General features: G+C 49.1%; 1 protein-coding gene across 5 annotated transcripts in view; it reads right to left on the bottom strand.

Annotated features, from left to right (window-relative positions):
- The window catches only part of NSD2 (nuclear receptor binding SET domain protein 2), a 111313-nt gene extending 88811 nt beyond the window's left edge, over window positions 1-22502 (bottom strand). For 2 of the 5 annotated variants that reach the window (XM_054554904.2, XM_024246460.3), the window contains exon 1: window positions 22339-22502. The gene's annotated coding sequence lies outside the window, so the exon portion shown is untranslated. Of the gene's footprint in view, window positions 1-1200; window positions 1312-22338 lie in introns of those variants that run through there. The other 3 variants (XM_002814508.6, XM_054554903.2, XM_024246458.2) reach the window with 3 other exon arrangements.
- Between the last annotated feature and the right edge of the window lie 2990 nt (window positions 22503-25492).

Raw genomic sequence — 25492 nt, 5'->3', positions numbered from 1 at the left:
AGAAGCTAATCCTACCTTCTTCAGAGGCTGAGGGAGGAGGATCACTTGAGCCTAAGAATTCGAGGCTGCAGCAACCTATAAGCATGCCGCTGTACTGCAGCGTGGGCTACAGAGCAAGACTGTCTGTCAATCAATCAAGCAAGCATTAAGGGAAAATAAATGCCCACCTAATGGCACCACAAGTGTCCAGAATTTTATGCCCAGGTAAATTATCATTCAAACATGAGGCAAGGGCCGGGTGCAGTGGCTCACACCTGCAATTCCAACACTTTGGGAGGACGAGGCAGGTAGATCGCTTGAGCTCAGAAGTTCGAGACCAGCCTGGGCAACATGGCGAAACCCTGTCTCTGCAAAAAAATACAAAAATTAGCTGGGTGCACGCCCATAATCCCAGCTACTTGGGAGGCTGTGGCAGGACGATCGGTTGAGCCTGAGCAGCAGAGATTGCAGAGAGCCAAGAAAGCACCACTGCACTCCAGCCTGGGGGACAGAGCAAGACCTTGTCTCAAAACAAAAAAACAAAAAAACAAAAAAAAAAGGAGGCAAAATACATCTTGCAATATGCAAAGACTGGAAGTTTATTTATTTATTTATTTTTTTATTGAAACGGAGTCTCTGTCGCCCAGGCTGGAATTGTGCCAGTGGCACAATCTCAGCTCACCACAACCTCTGCCGCTGGGTTCAAGTGATTCCCCTGCCTTAGCCTGCCTATAGCCTCCCTATAGCTGAGACTATAGGCACGCACTACCACACCTGGCTAATTTTTGTGTATTTTTAGTAGAGACGAGGTTTCACTATGTTGGCCAGGCTGGTCTCGAACTCCTGACCTCAGGTGATCTACCCATCTCGGACTCCCAAAGTGCTGGGATTGGAGGCATTTAAGTCACCGAGCCCGGCTTGAGAGTTTAATATGCATATCTCTTTCACAAAAGAAAGGTGTAAAATCACAAGGACAAAGAACGGAAGGGATTAGAGTTAGAGATGTCAAACCTGGGGAGGCGGACTTAGAGGAATCAGATTGGTACCAGAGATGTGCTGTTGTAGGAAGAAGACTAATAACCTAAGAATTCCTCATTTATAAATATTTTTCTTCTTAAAATATCTTAAAATTACAAATGCAACATGACCACTATAAAAAGGATGAAAATATTTAAGCACTCAGGTGAAAAATAAAAATACAGAGGTTAAAATAAAAATTACCAGTTAAGAGTTATCAGTGGTTCTAGGACAGGCACGGCGGCTCACGCCTGTAATCCCAGCACTTTGGGAGGCTGAGGCGAGCGGATCACAAGGTCAGGAGTTCGAGACCACTCTGGCCAACATGGTGAAACCCCATCTCTACTAAAGATACAAAAAATTAGCCGGGCGTGGTGGTGCACGCCTATAATCCCAGCTACTCAGGAGGCTGAGGCAGGAGAATCACTCGAACCCGAGAGGCAAGAGGTTACAGTGAGCCGAGATCAGGCCACTACACTCCAGCCTGGGAGACAGGGCGAGACTTCGTCTCAAAAAAAAAAAAACAGTTATCAGTGGTTTTCTAAGGGGGACAGGAACAGAGGTGGGAAGAGTTAAGCATCACATTGCTGTTTTTTAAAATAAATGCTTAGGAATTATATAACTAATTATTCACATTTCACGGAATATATACAATATGACCTGACACGTTAAGGGGCTAGGGAGGCTGAACAGCCCCTATAGGACCACATGGACCTTGGGAGGTCTCCAACATGAGGGGAGTGACTCCACTCTCAGAAGCAGGGGGAAGGCTATGGACAACAACAGTCACCATTCAGAACCCACTCACTCAGGCCGGGTATGAGGGCTCACACCTATAATCCCAGCACTTTGGGAGGCCGAGACAGGAGGATCGCTTGAGCCCAGGAGTTGGAGACCAGACTTGGCAACATGGATGGCAAGACCCATCTCTAAAATTAAAATAAAAATAAAGAACCACTGAGTCCCACCCAAGTTCTCCAGCACTTGGAAAGAGAGCAACAAACAAAATGCCTTCCTTATTCTTGAGGTGCTAATATTCTAGAGGAGAGAGGCAGAAATTAGGAAGAGTAGATATGCTAGGAAAAGAGAAAGCGTAGAGGGTAGTGGGGAGGCAGGAAGACTATTCCTTCCTGGACTGGGGCTGGGTAAGCCCTAGCGTGCACTTCTGGTGAGGTTTTTGGGTTTTTGTTTTTGTTTTTGTTTTTTTTAAAGACGGAGTCTCCCTCTGTTGCCCAGGCTGGAGTGCAGTGGCGCGATCTTGGCTCACGGCAAGCTCCGCCTCCCGTGTTCACGCCATTCTCCTGCCTCAGCCTCCCGAGTAGCTGGGACTACAGGCGCCCACCACCATTCCCGGCTAATTTTTATTTTTGTATTTTTGATAGAGATGGGGTTTCACCGTGTTAGCCAGGATGGTCTCGATCTCCTCACCTTGTGAACCGCCTGCCTCAGCCTCCCAAAGTGCTAGGATTACAGGCATGAGCCACCGTGCCCGGTCCTCTGGGGAGCTTTAACACTTCAGACACAGCAGGCCTCACTGCTCCCACCTTGCCCACTGGCTTAGATGTCAGCTAAAGGCCACTCTGATAATTCCGTGAATCCAACTGAGCAGAAGGAGGTCTCAACACTAGGACAGCAGTGAGATCTTCAGGACATTCCCCAGAGCCAGACCGTGAGACGGACCAAGCTCCAACCCATTCCTCCAGGGGCGGAAAAGACTGAAATGGAAAACCCAAGTTTGTAAATATGATTTACACATACCTAAAATACCCTCATTTTCTAATATATCACACTAGTCTGCCTGAAATATATTTCAGCCCTGCTATCACTGAATGATGGTAGAACCTCTGTTCTCATATAAAACAATTCCACGTAGGCGGAGCACAGTGGCTCACACCTGTAACCTCAGTACTATGGGAGGCCAAGGCAGAAGGATCGCTTGAGCCCAAGAACTCGAGATCAGCCTGGGCAACATGGCAAAATCCTCTCTACAAAAAATACAAAACTTAGCTGGGCGTAGTGGTATGTGCCTGTGGTCTTAGCTACTCGGGAAGCTGAGGTGGGAAGATGGCTTCAGCCTGTGAGGCGGAGACTGCAGTGAGCCGAGATCGTGCCACTGCACTCCAGCCTGGGTGACAGAGTGAGAACTTGTCTCAAAAAAGAAAAAAAAGGCCGGGCGTGGTGGCTTACCCCTGTAATCCCAGCACTTTGGGAGGCTGAGGCAGGTGATCACCTGAGGTCAGGAGTTCGAGACCAGCCTGGCCAACATGGTGAAACCCCATCTCTACTAAAAATACAAAATTAGCCAAGTGTGGTGGTGGGCACCTGTAATCCTAGCTACTTGGGAGGCTGAGGTAGAACCACTGGAACCCAGGAGGCGGAGGTTGCAGTGAGCCGAGATCATGCCATTGTACTCCAGCCTGGGCAACGAAAGTGAAACTCCGTCTCAATAAAAAACCTTGTACAGGCCGGGTGTGGTGGCTCACGCCTGTAATCCCAGCACTTTAGGAGGCCAAGGTGGGCGGATCACGAGGTCAGGAGATTGAGACCATCCTGGCTAACACAGTGAAACCCTGTCTCTACTAAAAATACAAAAAAAAAAAATTAGCCGGGCGTGGTGATGGGTGCCTGTAGTCCCAGCTACTCGGGAGGCTGAGGCAGGAGAATGGCGTGAACCCGGGAGGCAGAGCTTGCAGTGAGCCGAGATAGTGCCACTGCACCCCAGCCTGGGCAACAGAGCGAGACGCCATCTCAAAAAAAAAAAAAAAACCTTGTACAAGAATGTTCACAGCAGCATTATTTGTAATAGCAAAAAGCAACCCAACTGTCTATCAACTGATAAACGGTTGAACAAAATGGTCTATCCATGCGATGGATATTTAGCCACACAAAGAAATGACGTCCTGATTTATGCTAACATAGATAAACATGATGCTAAGTGAAAGCAGCTAGATACAAAGGCCACATGCTATGTGATTCCATTTACGAAAAATGCCTAAAATAGGCAAATACATAAAGACACAAGTAGAATGGCTGCCAGGGGCTGGAGAGGAGAGGATAGAAAGTGACTGCTTAACAGTGCAGTTTTTTACTGAGCTGATGAAATGTTTAGGAATTAGGTAGCAGCGACTTTTGCACAACACTGAACATGCCAAAAACACCACTGAATTGTACACTCTATAATGGTTTAAACAATAAATGCTATGTGAATTTTATCTCAATTAAAAAAAAAGGTCGGCTGGCGCAGTGGCTCACGCCTGTAATCCCAGCACTTTGGGAGGTCAAGGCGGGTGGATCACCTGAAGTCAGGAGTTTGAGACCAGCCTGACCAACATGATGAAACTCTCCCTACTAAAAATACAAAATTAGCCAGGCATGGTAGCACACGCCTGTAATCCCGGTTACTTGGGAGGCTGAGGAAGAAGAATCGCTTGAACTCAGGAGGCGGAGGTTGCAGTAAGCCAAGATGGTGGCATTGCACTCCGGCCTGGGAAACAAGAGCAAAACTCTGACTCAAAAAAAAAAAAAAAGGGTCAAATCTTGGCCAGGCGTGGTGCCTCACACCCATAATCCCAGCACTCTGGTTGGCCCAGGCAGGAGGATCGCTTGAGCCCAGGAGTTCAAGACCAGCTTGGGCAACATAGCAAGAACCCCAGCTCCACAAAAAGTCAAAAAGTTAGCTGGGTGTGGAAGCGCATGCCTGTAGTCCCAGCTACTCAGGAAGCTGAAGTGGGAGGATCGCTTGAGCCCAAGAGGTAGAGGCTGTGAGCCATAATTACACCACTGCACTCCAGCCTGAGTGGCAGAAGAAGACCCTGTCTCAAAAAATACTAATATACGACTGGGCACAGTGGCTCACGCCTGTAATCCCAGCACTTTGGGAGGCCGAAGCGGGTGGATCACCTGAGGTCAGGAGTTCCAGACCAGCCTGGCCAACACGGTGAAACCTTGTCTCTACTAAAAATACAAAAATTAGCCAGGCATGGTAGCGGGTGCCTGTAATCCCAGCTATTCGGGAGACTGAGGCAGGAGAATCACTTAACCCGGGAGGTGGAGATTGAGGTGAGCCGAGATCATGCCACTGCACTCCACCCTGGCCAACAGAGTGAGACTCTGTCTCAAAAAAAAAAAAAAAAAAAATACTAATATACATGGGAAGCTCAAAAATAATAAAGCAGCCAGGCGTGGTGGCTCACGCCTGTAATCCCAGTACTTTGGGAGGCCAAGGCCGGTGGATCACTTGAGGCCAGGAGTTTGAGACCAGCCTTGCCAACATGGTGAAACCCCATCTCTATTTAAAATACAAAAATTAGCCAGGCGCAGTGGTTCACACCTGTAATCCCAGCTACTCCAGAGGCTGAGGCAGGAGAATCGCTTGAACCCTGGAGGTGGAGGCCGCAGTGAGCCGAGATTGCCACTGCACTCCAGCCTGGATGACAGAGTGAGACTCAGTCTCAAAAAAAATAAAAACAATTTAAAAATAAAAAAATAAAATAAAATAATGCCTTCAAAATTCTGAGGAAAAAATCATTACCAACCTAAATGACATATACCCAACCAAGCTATCAGCTGAGGATATGCACAGATGATTCTCTGGCATATACTTTTTTTTTTTTTTTTTTGAGGCAATCTCGCTTTGTCACCCAGGCTGGAGTGCAGTGGCCTGATCTCAGCTCACTGCAACCTCCGCCTCCCGGGTTCAGGCAATTCTCCCTGCTTCAGCCTCCTGAGTAGCTAGGATTACAGGCGCCCAACACCAGGCCTGGCTAATTTTTGTATTTTTAGTAGAGACTGGTTTCACCATGTTGGCCAGGCTGGTCTCGAACTCCTGACCTCAGGTGATCCACCCACCTCAGCCTCCCCAAGTGCTGGGATTACAGGCGTGAGCCACCGCACCCAGCCATATAGTCTTAATAAACGTTGCCTCACACATATTTTAAGATAATTATCAGACCACGTATCACCAAACATGAAGGTAAACTAAGGAAGACATGAGATCCAAAAAACAGATGGTCCAACTCAGAAGATGATGTGAACAGCTGTGCAGCAGAACAGGGAGGAGTCCAGTCTGGAGCAGGAAGACAGCTCTAGGGAGACAGGTCATCACAGAAGGAAAAAAAAGAAAAAAAGGAACTGACAGATCTAGTGTAACTGACCATCCCAAAGGCTTTTTATACAGTTCATTTGAAAAACTTTAGGCTGAATTAGTAACAGATACATGGAAAATAAAGCCAACAGAAAAACTTACCACCAGGAAAACAAAAAGTCATACAAGTAAATATTATCCATCACAGTGTATGATTTAGCTGAACAACATAACCATTTATATTCATTTAAACCAAACCTTGCTATAAAAGTGTGATAGATTAAAGACAGCCAACAAAAATTAGCCAGGTGTAGTGGCTCACGCTCACACCTGTAATGCCAGCACTTTGGGAGCCTGAAGTAGGAGGACTGCTTGAGCCCAGGAGTTGGAGGCTACAGTGAGCTATGATCGTGCCACTGTACTCTCGCCTGCGCAAGGGAGCAAGACCTCGCCAATAAAATATAAATAAAGATGGTCAACAATTCTTTGTCACTCTCTCCACCCAGAGATGAAGGTCTGTTTCCCCACTCCCTTGAGTCTAGCCTGGCCCTGTAGCTGTTTTTACCAAAAAAAACATGGCAAAAGTGGGGACTTGCTATAACTGAGCAAGGGGGATGTAAAAAAAAAGAACATGTCAAAAGTGATGACAGTTCTCACTACAGCCTTTAAAACGACTGGCAGATCTCACTTCCTCCCTCATGGAACCAGCCACCACGCTGCAAGGAAGCCCAAGCAGCCTCATAGGATAGACCACACTGGGAAGAATGAAGCCCATGGCCAAAAGTCCCTACTGAACTCTCACAGTTGACAGCCAGTACCAACAAGCTGGCATCACATGGAGCAGGAGGAACAAGCTAACCCTGGCAAACCATGTCCCACTTACAAAACTATAAACAAATACAGGTTGTTTTTTCAACCACTAAGTTCTGGAATAGATCATCAAACCACCACAATACTGGGAATGTTGGGAAGAAGTAGGGAGGTAACATGGGAGGTAAGAGGGGGCAGGTAAGAAAGCTAAATCTTCATCATCTTCCACAGATAGAACTGAACATATATCAATCTGGAAGTTCTAAAATTAGCAAAATAAGCAAGTTACTTTTTTTTATGGAGATGGAGTATCGCTCTGTCCCCAGGCTCAAGTGCAGTGGCGCGATCTCAGCTCACTGCAACCTCCGCCTCCCCGGGTTCAAGCGAGTCCCCTGCCCCAGACTCCTGAGTAGCTGGGACTACAGGTGCACGCCACCATGCCTGGCTAATTTTTTGGGAGTGTGTATTTTAGAAGATGGTTTCACCATGTTGGCTAGGATGGTCTCGATCTCCTGACCTTGTGATCTGCCCGCCTTGGCCTCCCAAAGTGCTGGAATTACAGGCATGAGCCACCGCGCCCGGCCGCAAGTTACTTTTTAAAGTACAGATAAATAGAAACAGCTGAAAGGCCAGGCACAGTGGCTCAAGCCTGTAATCCCAGAACTTTCAGAGGCCAAGATGAGTGAATCACTTGAGGCCAGGAGTTCAAGACCAGCCTGGCCAACATAGTGAAACCCTGTCTCTACTAAAAATACAAAAGTTAGCTGGGCATAGTGGTGCACACCTGTAATACCAGCTACTCAGGAGACTGAGGCATGAGAATTGCCTGAGCCCAGGAGATGGAGGTTGCAGGGAACTGAGATCATACCACCACACTCCAGCCCTGGCCACAGAGTGAGATCCTGTCTCAAAAAGAAAAAAGAAAAAAAGGAAACAGCTGAAAAAGCAGAGGTTGCCTTGATGGAACTCTGAAGAGGAGTAGAGCAGGGACTGTCACCTTTGATTACAAGACTCACAAAGCATACGTCTTCAATGGACGTGCTTTAGTTTCGTAAAGGAAAAGATAAGCAGAAAATATGCTTCAACATTTTGGTTGGTGAGAGCAGAGTTGCATGTTTCCTTCCACTTTTCTGTATTATACAAATTATTCATAAAATATATTTTCTGATTACAGAATTATTAAAAATACTTAAGCTAATTTTGCCATAATGATGTGTCAAATTGCACATCTCTGGAAATAAAATTTTTATAAACTCTAGGCTGGAACTCACACAACTCAGTTTCTCTATATCATTCCTGCGCCTGGAACTTGTCCTGAGGGAAGAGAGCAGTGAGGGACTACCTGTATCAGGGCAGCTCTGCAGAACTGGTGCAGAGACCTCTGGGTGGTAACAAAGAGGAACAGTACATGGGTACCAAGAGAGGCAGTAACAGCTCCTGAGACAGGGGCACCCACCAAGAAGGCACAGCCATGAACAGCAGCTAGGCTCAAGGACCCAGAGCATGCCTCCACACTCCAGCATGATGCGTGGCCCCAAGCAGCCACTTGAGACTCCCCAGAGGCAGAAATGCAGAGCAAGGACAAGGTCCTATCAAAATACATGTAAACAGAGGCCACTGACACAGACTTCCTTTACCTCAGAAGTTTTATCAACTTACAAGAATGACCAGGGACCCCTCTCCCAAAGAAAAGAGAAGGCAATGACCACAATTCATTCTGTTATTATTTTTTCTGAATCAGTAGAGAGTCCTCAATAATGCTCCACTGATCCATAAGCAGGGGTCTGAGATAGGGCACTGGCAATGTCTTGTTTCTGCCCTTTACTGATTTAATCCACTAATTTGTTGAAATGCCTATAGCAGCTGTGAACATACTGGTATTAAAAAATAGACACGCATTCAGCGTAAAAAGGTAGATACTGGACAAACAAGCAGCACTATTTGTTTCAAAGGAGTTACAGGCAGTTGAATTTTATTTTTTTATTTTTATTTTTTGAAACAGTTTTGCTCTTGTCACCTAGGCTGGGGTACAATGGCATGATCTCGGCTCACTGCAACCTCCGCCTCCTGGGTTCAAGCGATTCTCCTGCCTCAGCCTCCTGAGTAGCTGAGATTACAGGTTGCCGCCACCACGCCTGGCTAATTTTTAGTATTTTTAGTAGAGATGGGGTTTCTCCATGTTGGTCAGGCTGGTCTCAAACTCCTGACCTCAGGTGATCCACCTGCCTCGGCCTCCCAAAGTGCTGGGATTACTGGCGTGAGCCACCGTGCCCAGCCTAGGCAGTTGAATTTTAAAGACACACTTGCAGATTTCAGAACTCAACTGAAAAGAACCCAATAAACTGTTAACACGATATATAATCCCAATTTGTCTTCTACAAATAAAGCATACAATTTGCAGATAAAGAACAAGGCTGGGTGCGGTGGCTCATGCCTGTAATCCTAGCACTTTGGGAGGCCGAGGCAGGCAGATTGCGAGGTCAGGAGATCGAGACCATCCTGGCCAACATGGCGAAACCCCATCTCTACTAAAAATATAAAAATTAGCTAGGCGTGGTGGCACATGTCTGTAATCCCAGCTACTCGGGAGGCTGAGGCAGGAGAATCGCTTGAACCAGGGAGCTGGAGGTTGCAGTGAGCCAAGACTGGGCCACCGCACTCCAGCCTGGGTGACAAGACGAAACTCCGTCTCAAAAAAAAGAACAAAAGAGGCCTGTGGTGGCTCACACTTGTAATCTCAGTGCTTTGGGAGGCGAAGGTGGGCCAGATCGCTTGAGCTCAGGAGTTCGAGACCAGCCTGGGCAACATGGCAAAATCCCATCTCTACAAGAAATACAAAAATTAGTCAGGCACAGTAGCACTCACCCATAGTCCCAGCTACTTGGGAGGCTGAGGTGGGAAGATGGCTTGAACCCAGGAGGCAGAGGTTGCAGTGAGCCAAGATCATGCCACTGCACTCCAGCCTGGGTGACAGAGCAAGACCTCATCTCCTCCCCAACAAAAAAGGGGAGAAAAATCTAATTTTTATACCTGCAACTTTCTCAGTAGTCTCATTTTGTAAGTTTTCATTGTGGGTAGTGCTGCTTCTGCTGAAATCTCATTTTTCTCTCCCACTTCAGGAAGAATAAGTTGTCTTAAGTTAAACAAGCTTCTCCATGCTCTCGTGACAGTTCCAGCCTCTATCCTAGGCTACTGTGTAGAAAAACATGAACAGAGAACAAGAGGCAGCAACGCAGCTCCTGCATGCAGCTCCATGTGGGCCACACTCGCTCCTCATCGCCATCTAGGCAGCTCGTTCAGCTCACACATGCTAAGCACCCACACGTGCTGCTTCACTCTGGGAACGCAGCCATGGACAAGACACAAGAGCCCTGCTTTCATCGGGCTTCCACTACAGCTGGGAGAGCAGATGGGGACAACAAACAAGGTGGGATCAGGAGAGTGGAGGAGGTACACTTTTTTTTTTTGGAAACAAAGTCTTTCTCTGTCACCCAGGATGGAGTGCAGTGGTGTAATCTTGGCTCACTGCAACCTCCACCTTCTGGTTCAAGTGATTCTCCTGCCTCAGCCTCCTGAGTAGCTGGGGTTACAGGTGTGCACCACCACGCCCAGCTATTTTTTGTATTTTTAGTAGAGACAGGGTTTCGCCATGTTGGCCAGGCTGGTCTTGAACTCCTGGCCTCAAGTGATCTGCTTGCCTCAGCCTCCCAAAGTGCTGGGATTACAGGCCTGAGCCACTGCACCCAGCCCTGCAGAGGGGGTACACTTTTAAATGGGGGGAGGGGTATCAAGGTGGGGTTCATTGAGAAACTGTTACTTGAGCTAAGGAAGTCCACAAATTTTTATTTCTTAATGGGCTTTCTCTTGTTTCCGAACCTGAAATGGAAGGAAATGTAAATGCATACAGAAAGAATGCTATCTGGACAGTAAATGGCACCTCTATCCATCTGGTTCTGTCAGACAAAAACTTAGGGCTATCAATGGCACCAGAACTTCCCCCTCATCTCTCCTTATCCCAAACATCACAACTTATCAATTTTACTCCAGAAGCCTTCCTAGCTAGGCCTGTCCACTTTTCTCCACACCCACAATCCCAACAATGGCCAACCACCAAGCTCTTTCACCAAGACTGACGCCAACAGCCTCCTGACTTATCAGTCAGGAAATTCAGACAGTAGCTCTCAACTCAAGGGCATCAGAATCACATGAAGGACACATTAGAACACAGATTGTTGGGCCCCACTCCAAAGTTTATGATGCAGTAGGTCTGAGACATGAAAATGTGCATTTCTAACTAGCATCCAGGCCACTGAAGCTGCCAGTCTGGGGACCAGACTTTGAGAACCACTGGAGACTAGGCTATGGTACAGTAACAAGCCCAAAACTGTTTGTTACTTGGCTCAACCCAGTTTTTTTTGTTTTGGTTTTTTTTTTTTTTTTTGAGACAGAGTCTTGCTCTGTCGCCCAAGCTGGAGTGCAGTGGTGCGATCTCGGCTCACTGCAAGCTCCACCTCCCGGGTTCACACCATTCTCCTGCCTCAGCCTCCCAAGTAGCTGGGACTACAGGCACCCGCCACCATGCCCGGATAATTTTTGTGCGTTTTTAGTAGAGACGGTGTTTCACCGTGTTAGCCAGGATGGTCTCGATCTTCTGACCTCGTGTCCACCCGCCTCGGCCTCCCAAAGTGCTGGGATTACAGGCGTGAGCCACTGCGCCCAGCCCAAAGTTTTCTTTCTTGCCCATAGTACATATCCGTTTGTTTCCACAGTCAGAAACAAGAGAAAGGGAACATGATAAAGCACGTGTCTCAGCGCTTCCACTCATAAGTCATGTGTCACTTTCCAATGGCCACAGCAAATCACAGGCCACACCACATTTCAAGGAGACAGGGCTGTCCAATCCAATCAGGGACCCATAGCAGGGACAAAGGAAAGGTTTTCACCTGAACAGAGTGACCACAGATTGGGCTTCTGTACACACTCTTCCCGAACCCCAGCACCAACTCAAATCTACAGAGCAATCTGAGGAATCCTCTTTCCAAAGCAAATAGCTTCATGTCACACCATCACCCTTAAAACCTCACATTGCTCTTAACAGGACCTAAAAGAACTTCCCCGACACCCTCTGCTCCAGCCACACCAGCTTCTTCCTGCTCTATCACAGAAGCTCTGCACAGGCTCTTCCCTCCATCTGATACTCACCCCCACCCTCATGGAGCCAACACCCAACTCCCCGTTCTGCTCTCTGCTCCCTGCTCTAGTGTCTATCACATCAGGAAGTCTTTCCCAAAGCCTTGTCAGGTATAACCTCCCTACTAGATGCACCTAATCTCCTTCATGACTTGCTTTGTGTGATGAGAAATTCTAAACACATATAAATGTGGAGAGAATAGTCAGAACCAGGGCTCAGAGGGGTGGCTCACACTTGTAATCCCAGAACTTTGGGAGGTGCAGGCAGAAGGACTGCTTGAGTCGAGGAATTCAAGACCAGCCTGGGCAACTTGGCAAAACCCTGTCTCTATTTAAAAACAAAAACAGGCCGGGCGCGGTGGCTCACGCCTGTAATCCCAGCACTTTGGGAGGCCGAAGCAGGCGGATCATGAGGTCAGGAGATCGAGACCATCCTGGCTAACATGGTGAAACCCCGTCTCTACTAAAAATACAAAAAAATTAACCGGGCGTGGCAGCGTGCGCCTGTAGTCCCAGCTGCTGGGGAGGCTGAGGCAGGAGAATGGCGTGAACCCGAGAGGCGCAGGTTGCAGTGAACCGAGATCGCGCCACTGCACTCCAGCCTGTGTGATGGAGAGCAAGACTCCGTCTCAAAAAACAAAAACAAAACACATAAAAAATTAGCCAGGTGTAGTGGCACACGCCTGTGTCCCAGCTACACAGGAGGCTGAGGTGGGAGGACCATTTGAGTCCAGGAGGGACCCTATCTCAAAAAAAAGTTAGAACCCATGTGCCCATACCACTCTCAACCTAGACCGGCCCTGAAGTCCTGATGTAACCACAAATAACCTACTCCCTCTCCCATAGGATCATGACACAAATCCTAGATGATGTACCATTTCATCAGTAAATGTCTGTATGCACCTCTAAAAGGGAGGAATTACTTTAAACATAACAAACCCACTATCACAGCTAAAAATAAAAATAATTCCTCAATAATAAATATAATCAGTGCTCCAAATTCTAATTGTCTCAAATATCATAAATGATATTCAGCTGTTTCTCTAACAAACTGATCTGACACAAACACAGATAAGCCCTACAATAACAATTAGTCCATGTTCCTCCAGTCTCTTGTCATCAGACTCCTTCATTTTTCCCTGTTGATGAGTATGGCTTACTGGTCTTATAGTTTCCCACATTCTCAGTGTTGCCAATGACAATTCTGTAGTATTTCTCTCGCCCCTGTATTTCCTGTAGATTGGTTGTTAAACATAGGAGCTTGACTGGACTCAGGTTTGTTTGTTTTTTTTTTTTTTGGCAGGAGTATTTCACAGGTTTTTCAAAGATATGACCTTTGCTCACTGTCCCTCCCCATTTCATCCCGTTACAGGCCTATAAAACCCATGGGAACAAGGATATAGGTCTTGGCTCATCATTGGCACACAACTGATACTCAATGAATGAAGAAATATCAGGCAGAAGTACACTGCCATACTGACTGGCAGAAATACAATGGCTCAGTCTTCCATCCACATATAGACAGCTGTATGTTAAAGTTTTCCAAGAGGCAAAACAAGTAAGTTCCCAGGGTACAGAATCAGAGGTCAGGCCCTGCAGGAGTTCTAACTTCATCACATACAGCCTTGTGACTTTGGATCAGTTACTTGACATCTTTGGGATTCAATTTCCTGCTGTGAGGATTCAATGAGAAGAAGATGCTTTGCTGCTCAAAGATTCATGTAGCAAGGCTCTACAAAGATTACACCAACTCTGAATTTTGGAGGGGAAAGAACACAGAAGCCTCCTATTTCTAACACATATTTTAACCAAAAATCTAGAAATTCACATTTTTATGAAATAAAAATCATTAGGAAAACAGAATAATACCCAAAAACTATCTCTATTTGTTAACTAAGTGCTTTCCACATTTAGGCACTGAAGACATATCAAAGGGCCCTCACCTTGAAAAATCCACAACCTGGAGAAGAGAATGGGGCAAGAACCTGTGCAACATGCTAACTGTCATAAGAGGGCCCAGTACTCACGAAGGCATGACAAACCTGTGAGACGACACACACACATACACACACACACACACACACACATAGCAAGTGCCATGGGCCCAGGGTCTGCAACACCTGGTTCTGGTAGAAATAGGGAAAGGCTTCACAGAGATGAGGGGTGAGCCATAAAACCACCACAGCAACACAAAATTAGGCAACTCAGGAAGAAGCAACAGCACATGCAAAGATCCATGGGACAGGGCACGGCTCATCACAAGAGCTACAGGCAGCATGATGAGATCTCACAGCAACCACAAAGGACTGGCCAGCAAAGACGCTAGAAAGACAGGCAGGATCACTGGCCAGAGTCACAGAGGAAAGAAAAAATACACATTTTTTTAAAAATGTGTTGTAGGCCAGGCGCAGTGGCTCAAGCCTGTAATCCTAGCATTTTGGGAGGCTGAGGCGGACGGATCACGAGGTCAGGAGATCGAGACCATCCTGGCTAACACAGTGAAACCCCGTCTCTACTAAAAATACAAAAAAATTAGCCAGGCGTGGCGGCGGGCGCCTGTAGTCCCAGCTACTTGGGAGGCTGAGGCAGGAGAATGGTGTGAACCCGGAAGGCGGAGCTTGCAGTGAACTGAGATCACTCCACTGCACTCCAGCCTGGGCGACAGAGCGAGACTGCGTCTCAAAAAAATAAAAATAAAATAAAATAAAATAATAAAAAGAAGTGTTGTATATATTTATATATATACACATAGATACATAAAGGAAAGACAGGCAGGAACCACATGACATGCTCAAGATCTAGGGCTTTCTCTTCTAAGCAAACAGTGAAGCTCCAGGGACACATTTTTAGGCAGGTAGGTGAGATCAGAGCTTCCTTCTGGAAGGAAATAAGGTAGGTCAGAAGCAAGGCCCACTTTCCCTTCCCCTGGTTCACAGAGAGGTAACAGTGGTACCAGCAGCTACCCAATCTTTCCTTCTGTAAGGATTGGACCAAGGCCCCTCTCCTGCACCACTCTCACGCTAAGGCCCAGCCCCGGCAATGCTGCCTCTGCTCATTCTCTCCCACCTGTCCACACTTTCCCAGCCTCGCCTGCTGTGCATTGGTTAAGTCACGGTTCTCCAGCCCTGCTAATGATGCATAAGGCTCTTCTGTGACCTCTGCCACCAGCCCATGGCCCTCCACCTTTCCAACTCCACATCAAGGTAAAATGCTCACACCACTCCCCTTCATTCACACCATTTCTGGGACATATTATGCCCCCTAAGGCATACAAAGTACTGAGGGCTGTGTATGTATTCAAATAGTCACTGAATGCCTGACAGTCACTCAGGTACCATTCCAGGTGCTGAGGACATGACAGCAAGCCAAGCAAAAGGAGAAAAGTCCCTGCCTTCACAGATGACCCAATGCAGCCAGGAATTCACATGGAATGTTGGAGGTATGTGCTATGGAGAAAATCTAAGGCAGATGGGGAGTGCCAGATAGCAACAGAGTAATTAAAAATTTTTTTTTGGCCAGGCATCGTGGCTCACACCTGTAATCCGAACACTTTGGGAGGCCAAGGCAGGCAGATCACTTGAGGTCAGGAGTTCGAGACCAGCCTGGCCAACATGGCCTAGTCTCTACTAAAAATACATATATATACACACACATACACACACACACACACACACACATATATATATATATTAGCCAGGCATGGTGGCACACACCTGTAATCCCAGCTACTTGGGAGGCTGAGGCAGGAGAATCGCTTGAACCCAGGAAGCAGAGGTTGTGGTGAGCCTAGATTGTGCCACTGCACTCCAGCCTGGGTGACAGAGTTAAGACTCCGTCTCAGAAGTGTGTGTGTATATATATAATAATTTTTTTAAATTTTATTTTCCTTTTGGGACAGAGTCTTACTGTCACCCAGTCTGGAATGCAGTGGCATAATCGTGGTTCCCTGCAACCTCAAACTCCTGTAGAGTGATCCTCTCGTCTTGGCTTCATAAAGCACCAGGATCACAGATAAACTGTAATAGTACCTGGTCACAACAGAGTACTTTAAATCAGTGGTCAGAGAAGGTGCCTGAGAGGGAGAAGCACAAGCAAAGATCTGAAGGAGAGTGAGGGGTAAGCCACACAGATACCTGGGGACAGCATTCCAGATCAAAGGAGGAGCAAGGGCACTAGTCGGAGGCAGCAGAGCTGCAGGGCTTCAGAGCAGGCAAGAAGCCCGTGCGGCTGAAACAGAATGAGAATGGGAGTGGGTGATGATGGAAAAAACAAGGGCCTCCCAAAACAGGCAGGAGTCAGGCACAGCATTCAGTGTGGGGCCCAAGCTGAGACTGGCAGAGGGAAGGAAGAGGGAAAGCATGCCTATCCCCCACACACATGGGGTAAGGGGGCACATGGGCAGAAGAAAGGAACAAAAATTGAACACACAAAGGCCCAGAGGAAAAACATGGCAGAAAGAGATGAGCTGAATAACTGAGATGAGGGCAAAACAAGTAGTGCAGTGAGAGTCAGAAAGCCAGTGAGAGACTGGTCTTGAATCCCAATGGGCAGTGAGAGTCACCCCCTGGAAAGACTGGGGACACACAGGACATCTGTATTTTAGAAAGACAAGGCAGTGTGTAGAGAACTACCTGAAGACAGTAAAACTGGAGTCGGAAAAATGCTTTCTGATCATTAGCCTCCCTAATATAGCAGCAAAAAATACATGAAAACCATCGAAATGTAAGAACATTGCTAACATGAACAGATCCTCTAAAAGCATACCAAATTTTTTTTTTTTTTTTCCCTTGAGACAGAGTCTCGTCCTGTCGCCCAGGCTGGAGTGCAGTAGCATAATCTTGGCTCATTTCAACCTCTGCCTCCCAGGCTCAGGCAAGTCTCCTGCCTCAGCCTCCTGAGTAGCTGGGATTATAGGCACCCACCACCACGCCCAGCTAATTTTTTGTAGTTTTAGTAGAGACGGGGGTTTCACCACATTTCCCAGGCTGGTCTCGAACTCCTGACCTCAGGTGATCTGCCTGCCTTGGCCTCCCAAAGCACTGGGATTACAGGCGTGAGCCACCGCACCAGCCAATGGCATAACAAATTTAATTTACATCATCAACTCTCTCAGCGCCAACTCAGTCAACTTAAAAATTGAGGTTCCAATTCCTTCCAGGAAAAAAAAGCATTTTTTCTACACACCCACTAGAGTAGTCTCACTACTGGGGTTTTGTGTTTAGGTTTGTTTTTTGAGAGAGGGTTGTGCTATCTCCCAGGCTGGAGTGTGGTGGTATGATCACAGCTCACTGCAGCCTCAAAGTCCTGGACTCAGGTGACCTCCCACTTCAGCCTCCCAAGTATCTGGGACTATACGCACACACCACCATGCCCAGCTAAGTTTTTAAAATTTTTGTAGAGATGGGGTCTCCCTATGTTGCCCAAGCTGGTGTCAAACTCGTAGTCTCAAGCAATCCTCCCACCTCAGCCTCCCGAAGTGCTGCAATTACAGGCATGAGCCACTGTGCCTATCCACTACTGGAGTTTTTGAGCTGAGGCCATCACTCAGCTAACCAACACTGCAATTTCTATCCTTGTGTATTTTGTTGAAACCACTAAGTATTACAGAAAGTAAGATGCTTTGAAAACTCATCTGGGGCCAGGTGGTTTTAAGAAAGCAGATGCTAAAACAAAACTAATTTGAAATCTGTCTTGATTTTTTTTTTTTTTTTTTTTTTGAGACGGGGGTCTCACTCTGTCGCCCAGGCTGGAGTGCAGCGGCGCAATCTCAGCTCACTGCAAGCTCTGCCTCCCAGGTTCACGCCATTCTCCTGCCTCAGCCTCCCGAGTAGCTGGAACTATAGGCACCGCAACCATGCCCAGCTAATTTTTTATATTTTTAGTAGAGACAGGGTTTCACCATGTTAGCCAGGATGGTCTCAATCTCCTGACCTCGTGATCCACCCGCCTCAGCCTCCCAAAGTGCTGGGATTACAAGCTTGAGCCACCGCGCCCAGCCAAAATCTGTCTTGAACTTTTTTTTTTTTGAGACAGAGTCTCACTCTCTCCCAGGCTGGAGTGCAGTGGCGCAATCTTGGCTCACTGCAAGCTCCGCCTCCCGGGTTAACGCCATTCTCCTGCCTCAGCCTCCCGAGTAGCTGGGACTACAGGCGTCCACCACCACACCCGGCTAAATTTCTGTATTTTTTTTTTTTTTTTTTAGTACAAACAGGGTTTCATCATGTTAGCCAGGATGGTCTTGATCTCCTGACCTCATGATCCACCCACTTCAGCCTCCCAAAGTGCTGGGATTACAGGCGTGAGCCACTGCACCCGGCCAATCTGTCTTGATTTTTTAACTAGCAAACCAAATGTAATCAAATCAATCAATTCTTTCAAAAGCTATACTGCAGGCCAGGCACGAGGCCGAAGTGGGAGGATCACCTGAGCCCAGGAGTTCATGACCAGCCTGGGCAACATGGTGAAACCCCGTCTCTACAAAACACACAAAAATTAGCCAGGCATGGTGGCACATGCCTGTTGTCCCAGCTACTCAGGAGGCTGAGGTAGGAGGATCGATTGAGCCCAGGTGGTCAAGGCTGCAATGAGCCATGATCATATGACTCCACTCTAACCTGGGTAACACAGCAAAATACTGTCCCAAAAAAACAAAAAAGTAAAAAGCTATACTGCAACTTGGCCAGGCACAGTGGTTCACACTTGTAATCCCAGCACTTTGGGAGGCCAAGGCAGGAGGATCACTTGAGGCCAGGAGTTACAGAGATCAGCCCAAACATGGCAAGACTGACTCCATAAAAAATTTTAAAATTAGCCAAGCATGGTGGCATCTGCCTGTAGTCCTAACTACTTAAGAGAACGAGCTGGGAGGAGAGCTTGAGCCCAGGAGTGCCAGGTTACAGTGAGCTATGATTGCACCACTGCACTCCACACCAGGTAACAGGTGAGACCCTATCTCAAAAGAAAAGAGCAATATTGCAACCAACAGACAAATATAAAATTCTACAGTCCCTGGGTAACCAACATAAGTCTTTTTCTCCCCCCAAGTACTCGCTGTAAATAACCATTCATTAAAAAGGAATTAGCAAATCATACAGTTTATAAATACAAACCTAATCCTCTAAAGCACCCGTGTCATCTCTTCTTTCGTATTGTGTACTTTATATTTTTTATCTTGACCAAGGATAGAGAAATGGACGAGGCAGATTTCTTGCTCCATCTTGGTGGTAGTACACATCTGTTCTACTACTTGTACTTACATACTTGCAATGTTTCAGAGTGACCTTAGCCAAGCCATTTCCTTTCTAGACTCAGCTTCTTCTCCCAGATGCTTTACCCTAAGCCATATACCCATTTATTCAGCACTTACTGAGTGTATGCCATGAGAAGGCACCAGCAGAGGCAATGCTGCCCAAGGCAATGACAGAGTCCTACCTCTAAGAGTTAACCCAACAGGGGAAAAAGGTCACAAGTGGCCATTAAAAAGCCATGAATTATGCTCAAAGAGGAAGGACAGGTGGCAGGCAGTCCACACCCAAGAACAGCCCACACAAAGGCCTGGAGTCAGGACATGGTACCACGTATTTGGAGAACAAGGTCACATTTACTACAATCAAGCAACACAAGAGACTGAGGCTCAGAAGACTAAAATGCTTATCCAAAGTTGTATGCATTCTATGGCCATGAGCAGCCCACCAAAAAAAAAAAAAAAAGGCAAAACCAAACACCTGGATCAGAATATATGAGTAAAAAGCCTTATGGCTTCTGTTGCCGCTGATTAATTATTTACTTAGAAAGGTTATTTGCCCACTTGCCCTGCTAAAAAGGACAGGGCAGAGCCAGGAAGGCTGAGTGTGCCTGTAGTCCCCACTACTCAGGAGGCTGAGGCGGGAGAATCACTTGAGCCCAAGAGTTTCGGACTGAAGTGCACCATGATTGCTCTCCTCTGAAATAGCCACTGCACTCAAGCCTGGGCCACATAGAGAGACCCTGTCTCTAAAAATAAATAAATAGCACAGGACAAAATACATTTGGATTATGAACGTCAGCACCATCTTAGCACTTCTTTTCATGTAAGTTCTTACTTGGTAAAGAGAATCCTGTAGCTTAGTAAGACTAATTCCAGCTACTTTTGCATGTTTTACACTGAATCTTCAAACTGTAAGAAAAAGTTCACATTCTGCCATGTGAGTAAACTTTGTAAGATTTGATTACTTTTAGAAGGAGAAGATAATCTGAATAGGCAGAAGGCTGTACCCATGTAACCCCCACAGGATTAGGAGGAGTGGGTAGTCTTCTACCTATTCAGATTATCTTCCTGACTCATTCTAGGATTCTGATTAATGCTTCATTTGGGTCCCCACATTTCAGCAAGTACTGGTTTAAAAGCCCTGGATAAGTTGATTGCATAAAAACAAACCAAGTCACACCTACAGCCTGCTGACCTTATAATTTGGTTGTGTATGTCTCCAAAAATTATATTAGTTTATAAGTTACATATGAATATATACGATAAATTGTCCATCATTCTTTGAAATTCAGTTAATTACCTCATACTCTTAAAAAAATGTTTACTGTTAGAATCAGAGGCCAGACTCTGGTATTAATGCAGTCAGGAGAGGACAATTTTTGTACTGAGATCAGAGCTCTTCACAAAAGCTTACACAAACTCAAAATTGTGCAGTAAGTCCTCACTCTACCAACCATCAGCCCAAAACTGAAGGTTGCTGGGTATGGGTGGCTGAGAACATGGAAGGAAAGAAAAGGAAATGACTCAAAGTAATCGTGCTTAAAGTATGAGTCCTCTTCATCTCCATTTGGCAGTTTAGATTTCAACCACCATCAGTTGTGGGGAATGAGAGCACACATCAAGTACACAAGGAAAGGTTGTGCTCACAGAACTTGTTTGCTTTATGTTGTTGGCGTTCTGCTTTTTAAAATATTGTTGTTCTCATCACATTTAAATATGTAACTAGGGCACTTAGAACATTTTGGGAAAATCAAAAAGTTTAAGTCCCAAGTTCATAAATGGGATGGCTCCTGTTATTTTCCACGTTGATATTTAAAATACCCAAAATAGAGTCAATATAATCAATGCGTGATGTTGGCGTTTAACTCATTTAAAAATCAAGGCTTGAAAGTCTGTGAAGTAGGTGGGTAGTACTGAAGAGCTCCTCCTAAGCCAGGTCTGAACTTTATCAAATTAGCCTTGTCTTCACAGAGTCTATTCACACACACACAATACACGTTATCTACCTAAAAATGATTAACGTCACCTCATCAGTTTTGATACTATGTTTCCACTTGAATATGTCAAAGCCAATCGTGGGCACAGAAAGATTCGTGCTGCAATGGGTCCTATACAATACCCTCATCCATTTTATTTCTACCGAAACTCAAGACCAGCATTTTTTAAACGCCGAGATTTTAAACCGCGGTTCCTGTGAATGGAGCAAAACCATCCATTAAGTCGCCAGGTCCCATCTCATGCACTGAGGCTTCAAGGACTATCAATCTGCATCCTGGGGCGAGGGGAACATCCCAGGCGGAGGCCCGGAGGCTGAGGGCGCGCAGCCCCCCAGCAGGGTACCCACAGCCGGCTCACCCCCGCCTCCACCTGCCAAGGGCCGGACCGCGGCCCGGCTTCCCGGGGGAGCGTCCGCGCTGACCAACGCCCGGGCGCCGCGAGTGTCAACGCCGGACACCGCCTGCAAACAAAAAGCGACCCTCGGCCCGACCCCTGGCCCCGGCGCCGGCCCCGGGACCCCAACCTGCCCCTCCCACCGCGGCCGCCCCGGACCGGGGGCGCCGCACAAAGGCCGGCCCGACCCGCTCGGCGCCGCGGGAACAAAGGCGGCCGCCTCGGCCGGGCCGGGCACAGGTGCAGCCGCAGGGCCCGGCCGGGCCCAACATGGCCGCGCCCGCCCGCCCGGCCCCGTTAGCCGCCGCCGCCCGCAGGCCGCCGCCCCTCCCCTGCCCGGACGCGTCCCGGCCTCCGCGGTCCGCCCGGTCCTCCCGCCGGCCCTCAGGCCTCCGCGGTCCTCGCGGTCCCCACGACCCTCTCAGGCCGCCCGGCCTCCCGGTCCCCCAGCCCCTGAGCCGGCCCCTCAGGCCTCCTCAGTGCCTCCACTCCTCCCGGCGCTCCCGCCCCCTCAGGCCTCCGCGGTCCTCCCCGCCGCCCCTCAGGCCTCCCACAGCCCGGCCTCCCGGCCCCAGCCCCGGCAGTTGGCCGCCCGCGACGGTTGGGCGGGCGCCCCAGTGACCTGCGGTGCGTCGCATCCTCGGCGGGCGGCTCTCCGGAGCGGCAGGCTGGGAGGGGGCCGGGGCCGTGCGGCGGTAGGGCCCAGGCGGGGAGGGGGCGGCGGCGGCGGCGGGCGCAGCGCGGCCAGGCTGAGGCTCTCGCGCGCGGCGCCGACCCCGCCCCCGCGCCTCCCGCCCGCCGCCGCCGCCGCCGCCGGGGCCGCCGCCGCCTCGCAGAAGCCGCGGGAAAAGTGCGCGCCGCTGATTGGCTGCCGCGCTCGCGGGGCCCGCGGACCGGGCTTTTCAAATCCGCGCCGGGGCCGCGCACGGGCGGGGCGGGCAGGCACGCGGCGGGTGGGGGCCGCGCGGGCGGGCGGGGCTGGCAACGCCGGGAGGGCCGGGCCGCGGGCCCCGCGAGCCGCCTCAGAGGAGCGCCGGGCGCGCGCTCTGCTCCCGCTACTCGGCGGCGCGCACCCGGCCCAGACCCGGCGGCTGCGGGCGCCGCGCTCAGTGACGTCACGGTCCGCGCCCAATCACCGTCCGGAGCCGGCGCCCCAGAGCCGTGGGCGCGCGGCCGCCCAGGCTAGCGTTGGGCGCGCGGCCCTCCCGCGCGGGTACCCAGGCTCCTGTCCCGTGAGAGGGGCGCGGGGCCTGGGGCCCGCGGGAGACTGCTAGCGGCGTGCGCCTCGCGGAGCGGCAGTGCGGGAACGGGTGGGGAAACCGCCGCAGAGGCCCCGCTGTGGCGGGCCCGGGGCCTCAGAACAGACGTGGCGGTGAGGGTCAGACGCCACGACGGGGCAGGGCAGGGCGTCGTGCTCTTCCCGCCTAACGGCCGCAGGGCGTGAACGAGTCCCCCGGGCGAGGGTCCGGCCCGGAGCAGGGCGCGGCTGTGGGAGGACCGCTCGCGAGGGGAGGACGCCTGGTCCAGGGGCGCTGCCCCAAGCGCCGCTGCGTTAGAGCCGGGCTTCACGGGGTGGCGCGAGCGACTGCGTGCCGCACAGGGAGGAGGAGGAAGCGGCACGGGCGAGCGGGGAAGTCAGACGCTGCAAAAAGCGGGCGGGCCGGGCGGTTAAAGCCGGTGTGATTTGCTGCCCGCCGCCCATGGAAGTTCGACTCCTGCCTCCAGGTGCTGCCGGAGCCGGCGGCCTTGGGTTTTCTGTCAGGCAGGTTCAGGAAACCGGGGACACCTTCGGCCTTGAGCCTTAGTGTCTGCTCGAGCTTTACAGGCCCAGCTTGAGCCCTCGCTGAGAAGAGGGCCCAGGGGAGCCTGGCGAGAGTTTGGTCAAGGAGAGCTTTGTTAAAGTGCGCCACCCGGGTTCCCCTCAAGAGTCTTGCTACCTGGGCTATAGAACGACACCTCAGCCCAGGTCCTGCCTCCCCGGACCCACCTCCAGCCACCAAGGAGTGGCCCCAGTTCACCTCCTCTTCCTCTCCCGCGCCGCCTCCGCTGCTGTCCCTTCACAGGTGCTGGGCCCTGTATGGGTTGAGTTGTGCCCCCCCCCAAAAAAAGCAAGTGCTGCTGCAAGACTTACTATAAGGCTACAGTAATTGAGACATTGTGGTACTGGTGGAAAAATACACAAATAGATCCATGAACAGAATAGAGAACCCGGATAGAGACCACATAATGGAGTCAACCGAGCTTGACTCTAGGAAATGGAATGGAGAAAAGACAGTCTTTTCAACAAATGGTGCTGAAACAACTGGATGTCCACATGCAAAAAAAATCAGGCTAGACACAGACTTTACACCCTTAACAAAAATTAATTCAAAATGGAGCCAAGGCCAGTGGCTCACACCTGTGAGAAGTGTGAGCCAGCACTGTGGGAGGCCAAAGTGGAAGGATCGCTTGAGCCCAGGAGTTGGAGACCAGACTGGGCAACATAGCAAGACCTCGTCTCTATCACCAAACAAATAAATGAATTTTTAAAATTACGGCCAGGGCCAGGCACGGTGGCTCACACCTTTAATACAAGCACTTTGGGAGGCCGAGACAGGTGGATCGCCTGAGGTCAGGAGTTCGAGACCAGCCTGGCCAACATGGTGAAACCCCGTCTCTACTAAAAAAAAATACAAAAAGCCAGTCATATTGACGGGCACCTGTAATCCCAACTATTCAAGAGGCTGAGGCAGGAGAATCACTTGAACCCGGGAAGTGGAGGTTGCAGTGAGCCAAGATCATGCCACTGCACTCTAGTCTGGGTGACAGAGCAAGACTGTCTCAAAAATAAAAAATAACAAAAAGTGAACAAGCCAGGCACAGTGGCTCACACCTGTAGTTCTAGTTATTTGGAAATCCGAGGCAGGTGGATCATTTGAATCCAGGAGTTCTGGGTTATGCCAATCACGTGTCTGCACTAAGTTTGCCATCAGTATGGTGACTTCCCAGGAGCTGGGAACCACCAGGTTGCCTAAGGAGGGGGGAGCCAGCTCAGGTCGGAAACAGAGCAGGTCAAAACTCCCATGCTGATCAGTAGTGGGATTGCACCTGTGAATAGCCACTGCACTCCAGCCAGGACAACATAGCAAGACGTCTTAAAAAGTGGACAAAAACGCAGTGGCTCACACTTGTAATCCCAGCATTTTGGGAGGCCAAGGCAGGAGGATCCCTTAAGGCTAGGAGTTTGAAACCAGCCTGATCAACATTGAAATCCTGTCTCTACAAAAAAATAAAAAAACAGCCGGGCATGGTGGTGCATGCCTGTAGTCTCAGCTACTCAGGAGGCTGAGACAGAAGGATCTCTTGAGCCCAAGTTACATGAGGCTACAGCAAGCTGTGATTGCACCACTGCATTCCAATCTGGGCAACAGAATGTGACCCTGTCTATAGTAAAGTGGACAAAAGACCTCCACAGACGCCTCCCCAAAGTAGATATCCAGATGGCAAGAATGCACGTGAAAAGAAGATCCTCATTGTCAGGGCGTAATCTCAACTACTCAGCAGGCTGAGGTGGGATGACTGCTTGAGCCCAGGAGTTTGAATACAGCAAGACCCCATCTCTCAAAATAAAAATACAAGAGGAAGAGAGACCTGGGCTAGCAGTTACTATGCTCAGCCCCCTTGTCATGGGACGCCGGGGAAGCTTCAGAGTCCACACCAGCAAGAAGGCTCTCATCAGACACACCCCTTGGACCTTGAACTTCCCAACCTCCATAACTGTAAGAAATAAATTCTGG

Source organism: Pongo abelii, chromosome 3 (genome assembly GCF_028885655.2).
Source record: "Pongo abelii isolate AG06213 chromosome 3, NHGRI_mPonAbe1-v2.0_pri, whole genome shotgun sequence".
Classification (NCBI taxonomy): Eukaryota; Metazoa; Chordata; class Mammalia; order Primates; family Hominidae; genus Pongo; species Pongo abelii.
This window is presented reverse-complemented; position numbering and strand designations above follow the sequence as displayed.